General features: G+C 47.8%; 1 protein-coding gene across 2 annotated transcripts in view; it reads right to left on the reverse strand.

Annotated features, from left to right (window-relative positions):
• Window positions 1–8,396, reverse strand: part of Eva1a (eva-1 homolog A, regulator of programmed cell death) — a 51,530-nt gene extending 43,134 nt beyond the window's left edge. The window contains exons 1-2 of one of the 2 annotated variants that reach the window (XM_042699772.1): window positions 8,261–8,396; window positions 7,869–8,114 (exon numbers count right to left, since the gene is read on the reverse strand). The gene's annotated coding sequence lies outside the window, so the exon portion shown is untranslated. Of the gene's footprint in view, window positions 1–7,868 lie in introns of both variants that reach the window. The other variant, XM_042699771.1, reaches the window with a different exon arrangement.
• Between the last annotated feature and the right edge of the window lie 1,098 nt (window positions 8,397–9,494).

Consider the following 9,494-nt stretch of genomic DNA (forward strand, 5'->3'; position numbering starts at 1 on the left):
GTAGTCATCATCGTAGTCTCCTGCCCCTCCCTTACTCCCCCATCCAATCAGTCGTAAAATCATGTTGAGTTTATCGCCAAAGTATTTCTTGAATTTGTGCCCAATTCTCCAGCCCTATCACTAGTGTCTTAGTCAGAACCTCATTGTTTCTCACTTGGATGATAGCAACCCTAGTAAAACATACTGGCCACTATTAACACAATCCAATTATGGATAAAGCATTACACTAGACATTTCATCTACTTCATCATTCATAACCCTGACTATTAGCCATACCATATCATCCAGGAGGGAGGAATTACAGTACTTGTTTTCAGAGAAGATAGGGTCTCAGAGAGACCTAAGTTGCACACCGATGTTACAAAGCAGGGAAGTAATCTGAGGCACATTGAACTCCAAACCCCAAGCCTTCTCTACTCTCCCTACAATAGCAACCTGAATGTTCTTCTGCCATCAGTCTTCTTCTGTCTTGTCAGAGAGCACTGCCATTATTTGGATACTTGGACCCTATGTCTCCTCTGTATGGAACCCTGCAATGGCTTCCATGTCCCTCCAAAGTTAGGATTCTTCAGCAAGGCCCTCCCTGGTGTGGTTATTTTGCTTCTCTGCAAACTCACATCTCCAGCCACCTACCTAGCTTCCTTTCTTGCAAGGCAGTACTGATCTACCCAAATGGCCACCCTGGCTTCCCAAACAGCCCTTCTGCCTGTCTTCCCCTTTCTCTCTGGTCCAAAAGTCCATGTCTCACTCTCCTCATTACAAGTCCTCCTAGACCTGCCAGTTAGCTGAGTTGAAGTGTTCCTCCTCTGGGCACTCACAACCATCTGTGATTGCCTCGAGCACTGCATTTGAGGAAGATACAACTACAATCATTTGGGTGTGTTCCTCAGAAGGCCAGAGATGGAAAGTTAATCCCCATAGTCACAGTGAATGGTATTTGCAGGTGGGGCCTTTGGAAGATAATTTGGATTAGATGAGGTCATGTGTGTAGGACTCATACACCTGAATTTGTGGCTTGAGAAGAAGAGGCAGAGACTCCAGCTAGCGTGCTTGCTCTGTCTGGACATATGATGCCCTTCACCATGTTACCATCTAACAGGAAAGCCCTAACTAGATGCCAAGCTGGGTTATTCAACTATGAACTGAATAAAATGATTTTCTTTATAAAATACCCAGTCTGTGGTATCCTTTTGTAGCAACAGAAAAGGAAGTAAGGCAACATTCATTGGCTGGACACCTGCTGCATACCGCAGCTCAAGGTAAGGCAGTGGTGTCCTAGGAAATCAACCAGACATATGCTCTGCTTCTAGAGAACTTAGAGAGAAGGATGGATAGCAGCACACAGTATTAGTGCCTCTGATTCCTTATCTGATGTGGATCACTGAGGTCTTCTGGCAACAACAAAATAAGCTTGTTCATCTCTAGATCCCCAGGGCTAAGGTACCAGCAAATAGTGACAGGTTAAGCTGAGGAAACAAACCAAGGCTACCAAGCAGTCTCGGTGAGCAAAGGGGTCCCCCACAGGGACATTCCTCAGTTTTACATGTGTCTTGTTGAGACCAAATATCTAAGTCATTAGTTTCCAAATTTTCATGAGGTTCTTAGGGTGAACAGCTAGAGGCTAACCATTCTTGCCCCATGGGACTCCCTGAGAAATGAAGGAACCCATTGCTCCTTCCACCCACCATCTGGTTCATTGTCCAACTGCAGAACAACAGAGTCACTGTTAGAGGTTGCTCAGAGAAGAGGCCCTCAGGGTAAGGGCCTCAGGAAAGAACACATGTGACATTGCCTACCTCTTCCCCTTGGGCTGCTATGGTCTGTCTTGTCCTGACAAGACAAGTGGGCAGGAGGAAAGTCAAGCAGTGCTTGAATAGGTGTCTTGAGGAAAATCAGCCTTTCCCAGCCCTCTGTAATCACAGGGCCCTACACAGGAACAAGATCCCTGAAGTCTGTCCCCTATAGAAAATGACCTTCTGAGTGACAGGCAGGAGGGCCCAGGGCAAAGGAGAGAGGCTTCACTTAGAGCAGGTGTTTTGTAAAAACCCTTGTTTTCCTCCCACGTTTATGATGCTGCATTTCCGCCTCCTCTGGCTTTGGAGGACAAAGTGCAGACTGTCTTGGTGATCAAAGAAGGGGCAAGAGGAGGGAGAGTCACTGAACTCCAGAGCAAAGAGTTTGCTACTACCCAGGTACAGCTGCCAACATTCAGCAGGGCAGAGGAAAAAAGGAAAACAGGAGGAAGCAGCCATTCCCTTTTTGAAAACAGACTTTTCTAACCTTAGAGGTTTGTGAGATTAATGTATCAAACGCGTCCAAAGCCCCTAACACAAAGCCTGGCATCCACCAAAGGAGACAACTATGGGAGCTGGTCATGAGACCATTTCTTTGGAGGAAGACAGATTGACCCCAAAATAGGGCAGTCTTTTCCCTTCCTCTACTCCCTCACCTCTTTCTCCTTACTTCTACTCTCTCACCTCACCTCTGACTGGACTGAGCCCCTCCTTCATGTCTGTCTGTGTCTTGTTGTCATGGCATTGGTCCACTGTGCTGGGTTGTCTGTCTTCTCGTCTATCTCTCCATTTAGGCTATGAACATCTTGAAGGTGAGGAATTCATCCACATATGTCTCACAAAGTGCTTCCATGTGCCTTGGAGGTAACTAAGAGGTGAATAAAGTATCAATAAAGTATCTATCTGAAGGTCTGGGTTATATATGTCAGTGGTAGAGCACTTGTCTGGCACGTGCAAGGCCTTATGTCCAATCCGTAGCACAGGAGTACAGGAGTGATCAAATCTGGGGATGATCTGTAGAAGCCCAACTGTCCAATCAGAAAGCACGTGTACCTGCCGTCTATGGGAAACTCTGTGCAACAGACACCATAAAAGTCCCTCTCTGAGGAGGACAGTAAATGAGAACACAATTCTCAGAAAACATATTGGTCTTGATAGCAGCTGACCTGCTGGATCACAGGATGGTTTTTAAGTTAAAAAACAAACAAACAAACAAAATATACCTGGGTACCAAAGTTAGCCTCTCTTCCATCTTTCTGTCCATTGTTCGGTATCTCTCTCTCTCTCTTTCCTGTTCTCCCTCCTTACCTCACCCCCCTGCTCTAAAAGTAATTGTTCTACAACTCAGGCTCTGAGAGAGCCCTGAATATAGTTTATCAGCCAGGGCTTTGGAAAGAAAACAAAACAACCATACATGGCCATCAAGCTTAGCTTTGTTTGGGCTGAGGCTTCTTTGCTTACAGGAGACAATCGATGTCTCTGCCTCAACCCCACTCTTGTCCACTGCCCCCGGAGGAAACAAAGCCAGCGGAGACAGAAGGCACAGCCACCATTCAAAGATCTCAGCACACCTGAGCTATACAAGTCCTCAGCACTGTCTCCCAACAGTACTGGGACAGAAAGTGGGACTGCTGAAAAGCCTCCCCAGACTCATCTCCAAGCCTCTAGTCCTCCCCACACATCTGCCAGCCCCTTTCTTTTTTGCCTTTCTACTTCATTAAGCTCTTTCCGATCTATCATGCCCTTTGATCACCAGTCCTCACAAAGCCAGCAGGCTCTTTCCTATGTGTTAAGGCCTAGCTGAAATACCCTTTCTGATGCCTTATCCTGACTCACCTAAGTTGTGGTGGCTGGTTCCTTTGAGCAGATTTCTTATTCTAATGATCACCATCAAAGGGCCTGTTCACATGTCCATCTTATGATCTGGATGACACAGGCCATTCCTTCTTCATCTTTGTGTTCATGGTACCCAGCATATAGCTTTTCTTGTACTGGAGTTCCAAGCCAGAGGCAACTTCAAAATTATAGCATTACTCTAGTCTGAGACCTAAGTGCCTTTGACTGTACCTAACAGAATTCACCTGAAGAACATAGTTTAAGTTCCATGCACATGTATCTCCCTAAAGCCAGAAGCCAGCTGCATTAGAAATCTGCCCAGTTAAGAGGAGCTATCCACAGTGGTAGCCAACAAAGTGTGACAATAGAGGTCTGAAGACCAGGCACCAAGCCTGGTACCCCACCTTGCCACCTGAGCTGGTTTATCATATTGGCTAGGCTATAAAAGCATCAGTTTACATATAAGTGGTGCTCAAGGATCTTGAGTCTAGCTTTTTTTTTACCCCAGTAAAACAGCCTGTAGGGATTTTTCAGATCAGCCAGCTGGTGACCTAGGAGATGGGATAAAGCCAGTAGATGCCTAGGGCCTGAAGAGGAAGGCTGAGCCACATGAGATCCGCAGGGTCCCAGATGGGCCAATGAACAGGAAAGTTTTCACCCTGCTCTACCCTATAAAACAGTTCTCACTGGAAGATTTCTGCCACGCTAGCCCTTGCACATACCAGGTGACATCATCCCATTGAAGTTTTAGGAACAATCTGCCAAAAGAAACAAACTCAGGGGGATTACAGCTGTGTAGTACAGCTGTAGAGGAAGCCAGAGTACACAAATGCACAGGTTGCTGTGCAAGTTAGCCTGACCAACGGACCAAGTGGTCCAGAGACTAGCAAAGAAAGGGTTCAGCTTTCAAAGCCAGGGCTGCTCTAGGGGAAATTCCAAGATGGTGAAGTGATCAGCTGTAACCTTGTATCTGGTGTTATACATAACTCACATGGAGAGTCAGGAACTGGTTCCAAATCTGCCTCTCTAATAACACAGATGGCCATTACATTTTCTTAACAGGTTTTACCTTTAATAGGTAAATGTTCCTCCTAATTCTTGGAGAGTAGTTGCCCTCTACATCTCATCAAGTATAAGGTAAGAGAGACAGCCAATGTCATTTATTCATCTATCCTCAGTTCACTGATTTCGTCATTATTCATGTACATGATGCACAGGGCAAAGACCACATGCTCCAAAGACAAAACTGGGTTATAAAGTTCCAATCCCTACGTCTACAACTATCTCTTCAGGCAGGAGTGTTGACTTCATCCCTCCTCCATTTCCTATCTTCCACTTCCAACACCTCTAATAAGTTCTAGCCATGACTAGACACACTGATGCTTCATTTAGCATCAAGGTTAGTGGTGCTGACCCAGTACTGTGACTCAGGCCCAGCCCAACATCCTTCTGTGGCTGTAGGTTAGTCAAGGATTAAAGGAAACAAGAATTGTAAAGATAAAAGCACCATCTTACATCACAGGTATAGCACAGGTGAAAAACTCAGTGGATTTAGGTTTTCATTAATGTATTCCATAAACAATCAGTTCACCTTTGCTGGGCACTCAATATATGCCCAGCAGCAGACCAAGTCCTTTACTTGCATAGTTCTGGTATTCAGATGTCTATGTGAATGCTGGCCCTGTGAACCAATGAGCTGTGTGTCTTTGAGCAAACTGTTCAGCCTCTATGTGATTCTTACTATGGCAAGAAGGACAATACCACAGCTATCTTTAAAGAGACATTATAGATTAAGCCAAAGAAACCTCACAATTTGCTAAGGTGGAATCATATGATAACATAAGTCAAACAATTATTTTCCCATTAGTTTGTCACACTCATGGGTCTGTAGAGAAGGCAAACTATTGTCTTCATATTCTACCAATAGGACTTTGAGAGACTGAGTCTCCTTGCTCAAGGTCACAGAAGTAACAAGTGCCAAAGCTGGGATTTGAGAGCTTTAGCCAGTATTGTGAGCACAGCAATATGAAGACTTCTAGACATGCAGAGACCACTGTAGAGATGAACTAGGGGTCTCTACAAGATGCAGTAAATAATACAAGTGAGTTGGTGAAAAAAGAAATGTGCACAGGTTGGACAGGAAGAAACAACAGAGCTGTCTAGGAACTGAAAAATCTTTCATCCCAAAAGGGTCTACAGTCCTAAACTCTAAAGAATGATGGGGGTATTTGCCAACCAAAGAGGAGAAAGGGTATTCCTAGAAGTGAGGGCCGAGAATACCAAAAAAGCAGTGAGTTAGGATAGGACAAGAACCTAGAGAAAATGGCAGAAGGGAGGCTGGGCTGGTGAGTTGGGGCTGAGCCAATGCGGAACAGGTCACAGGTCAGTTTTGTTGTGTAAAGACTATTTCCCACACTTAAACATGCAGAAAAGAAGCTACTTTTTTTGGGGGGGGGGGGGCGCGGTGGGAATTGGTCACAGGACTTGAACTCTGGGCCTGGGCACTGTCCCTGAGCTCTTAAGCTCAAGGCCAGTGCTCTACCACTTGAGTCACAGCGCCACTTCCAGGGGTTACTTTTTAATGTTTATAAACCTGTGGATCCTTGTCCCTTCTTTTAGCAATGGGAAGACCAACAAGGGGTTGAGGCTTAGTATGATCCATTGTGGATTTAGCCACAGAATTCTGACTCTAGGGCAGGGGCTCACATGAGGCCAGAGGTTGGTACAAGTAGAGCAGAGCAAAGGATGAGAGAAATAATGATGACACTGATTACGAGGCACTAAATTAAGCCAAAGTTTCTAAGCACTATTACCAAAACTGCCTTGGGGCAAAGCTGGTCTTCCAATAGGGGATGTTTAACAGCATCCCTGGTGTCTCTTTCCATCAGAACAGCCTCCTGCCCCACTTCTTTGGTGACCAAAAAATGACTCCAGACATTACCAGCTGTCTGGACGTAGGAAGCAAAACCAAGCCCCATTGCTGATTTAAACTTTAAATCTAAACTCTACTTTTAATTTAAACTATACCATTCCTAACCATTAAACTTCCTTTCAGGCAGGAGAGCCCCAAGGCAGCCCTGTGTGTCAGAACTGGATCTGATGACTGACTAGAGGGGAAACGCACTTCAGCGTTGGCTACTTAACCACAAAGACAGTAGACACTAGTACATAGTTTGGATTTGAGTTTGGATTTGAGTAGAATCCATTTGCTATTTAAAAACAAAAAAAAAAAAACCTTCTCTGTGGTATAAGCAGGAGGTGCTGGCAAGTTCTTGCTCGAAGTGAATGTAAGAAACCCAGTGAAGGACTGGATTTGCACGGTGCGGTCAGCTGGGATCCAAATCCTGCCTGGACACTTTCCAAACTATGTGGCCCTGAGCACTTAGTAATCTCATCATGTTTTATTTTGTCCTGTTGTAAAATGGGGATAGGAGTCTCTACTCACAGACTTGATGTGGAAGCTTAGGTGCTTAGTAAGAAGCAAACTGACTGGCTAGTGCAATGTGGTAGGTCTTCCTCTCCGTGCTACCTCTTTCTCCTTAACTCCACGCCAGTGAAGTGATCGAGTTCGTGGTCTTCCCCACTCCCACCCCAGTCTTTGGGACCCTTCAGGTGAGCCGTGTGGGAGCTGACTGCGCCCCTCTCCGTGAACAAAGTGTCCCATCGCGGCTTTAGGGGGCGCCAACAGCTTTGCCATTCCCTAATCCACAGATTCCAGGGTGTTGGGGGTCGCCAAATGGGCACAGAATGCTTAGAGCCTCCAAAACGAGCCAGGTAAATAGTTGAACGAGGGCCAGGAGCGTTTGGGGCTGATGAGCTCCTGGCCCGAGGTCAAAGCCAGACACTGGTGCGGACCGGTCGGCTCAGCCTCGTGCCTGGAGGCGTCCAGCCTTGGGAAGGACCTACTCCAGACACCAGGCTGCGGAGGCCCCAGTCTAAGTTGTCTGATCCAATGAAGGCAGCTTATGGAGAGGAGGAAGCAGAAAAGAAAATAGGAGGAAATGGAAGTATTTAAAAAAAAAAAAAGAAGGAAAGAAAGAAAAGAAAAAGGAAACCCTGCGCGATTTCCCTGGGGAAATCCAGCCTACACCTGGGCAGAGGTTCAAGAACAAAGCGGCGGCCTCAGGTCAGAAGTGGCCTGGGTGACTCCAAAGGGACCGGGGCGGTGGGGAGTCGGGGAGACGACATGGAAAGCCGGGTGCTCTGCGCCCTGGGCGCGCGCTCTGGGGCGCTGCTTACCTTCGCCGGGACCGCCGAGCGCGCACTTCCGGGGGCTGCGCTCCGGGCGCACGCACGGGGCCGAGCCGGGGAACCCGGAGCCGATCCCCCACGGGACGACGTGACAAAGTGCTGATCGCGAGTTTCCAAGTTGGCACCGACGCCTCGGAGAGAAATCCCAGCGGCCTTGCCGGGGTCAGGACTGAACTGGGGACGCGGGGTCCCGGCCTTGGCGTTCACGGACGATCGCGCCGAATCCCCGAAACGCTAGTGGAATCCGAATGAGTGGGAAGAAAAGGTTGTCTCATTTCCTTTGGCCTTCCCCTCTCCTCCACCCTCTTCGGCTCCGGACCTGCCCTCCCTCTCTCCCGCCCCCTTCCCCAGCCCCTGTGGGCGCCTACAAGATGCGAAACCTGAACGGCTGCCTGCCGCGCGCTGCCCCTCCCTCTGCTCCAAGTTAGTTCACGCTCCCAACTCCAGCCCGCCTCCCCGCGCTTCCGACTGTCCCCGGGGCCTGGAGGGTCCCGCTCCGGTCGTCCCGCACTGGGTCCTGGACTTCCAGCCTTACCCCCTACCGCGAGGATCCCACATTGAAACTCAGACCTCCCAGCCCCAGCCAGCATCCATCCTCTCATTCCTGCCCTGTCCTCTGCTTTGAGCCTGCATTAAAACACTCGCCCAGACAGGAAATAACCACTTACTTTGTTAAAAGTTTGATCGACTTTTTTTTCCCCCTCCGGTGAAAAGTTTAAAGGCTGATGCATAATCTCGATGGAATGTACATTTTTTATCGGAGAGGAGCTGCAGTCTTTGTTTGGCCTTCCTCCCTTGGGTTTGAGGTTTTTGTTTGTTAAATTCAACAAGTGTTTATGGAGTGTCTGAGAGGCGCTGGGCTGGGTGCTGGACATGCTGAAATCAACTAGGGCATTCTGTTCCAAGACAGTCATCACCGGCAATTAGTGCAGGCCAAACGGGGTCCAGAGATGCAGGGATCTCTAAGACCAGCCAAAGAGTGGAAGAGCCATCTGTGGAATGAGCGCAGCCTGGCCAGAGGCAGGAAGAATGAGAAAACCCCATCAGGAGGCAGTCTAGTAGATGGCAGAGACAGGGTGAAGAGTGATGATGAGGAGCAAGGAAGGGTCCCATCACACTGACAGCCCAACAGGAAAGGGTAGGCGCTCCCTGCAGGGATAGGATGGAATCCTTCTACAAGAGGGGATTACCGCGGATGCCTGCCTAGGGTGGAGAAGAGGAGGAAGTACAGGGAAAAGATTTCCCCCAGTCTTCTGGCTAGAGTAACTTGTGATCCGAATCTCAGAGCACTTCTGGAGCTGCACCTGGCAGTGTGGTTCCAGGACTGGAAATACTCATACTACACAGGAGCTTATTAGAAATGGAGATTCTCTCCACCCTCCCTTGGCCTGCTGAATCCAAATCTGTACTCTAACAAAATGCAAATTCCTGTTTGGGACTGTGGCTCTCTACAACACTGACCATATGTTACACTAATTCTATTAGGCTATGAATCCCAGACTGTATGTTAAAAACACCTGGGAGTCTTTATAAACCAGTAGGAGGTCCTAACCTCATCCCTCCCCCACCAAATACTTCCTTAATTGAAAGAGTCACCACACCATCTAACCACTA

This window comes from Dipodomys spectabilis, unplaced genomic scaffold (genome assembly GCF_019054845.1).
Source record: "Dipodomys spectabilis isolate Male_0828 unplaced genomic scaffold, ASM1905484v1 ptg000262l, whole genome shotgun sequence".
NCBI classification, from domain to species: Eukaryota; Metazoa; Chordata; class Mammalia; order Rodentia; family Heteromyidae; genus Dipodomys; species Dipodomys spectabilis.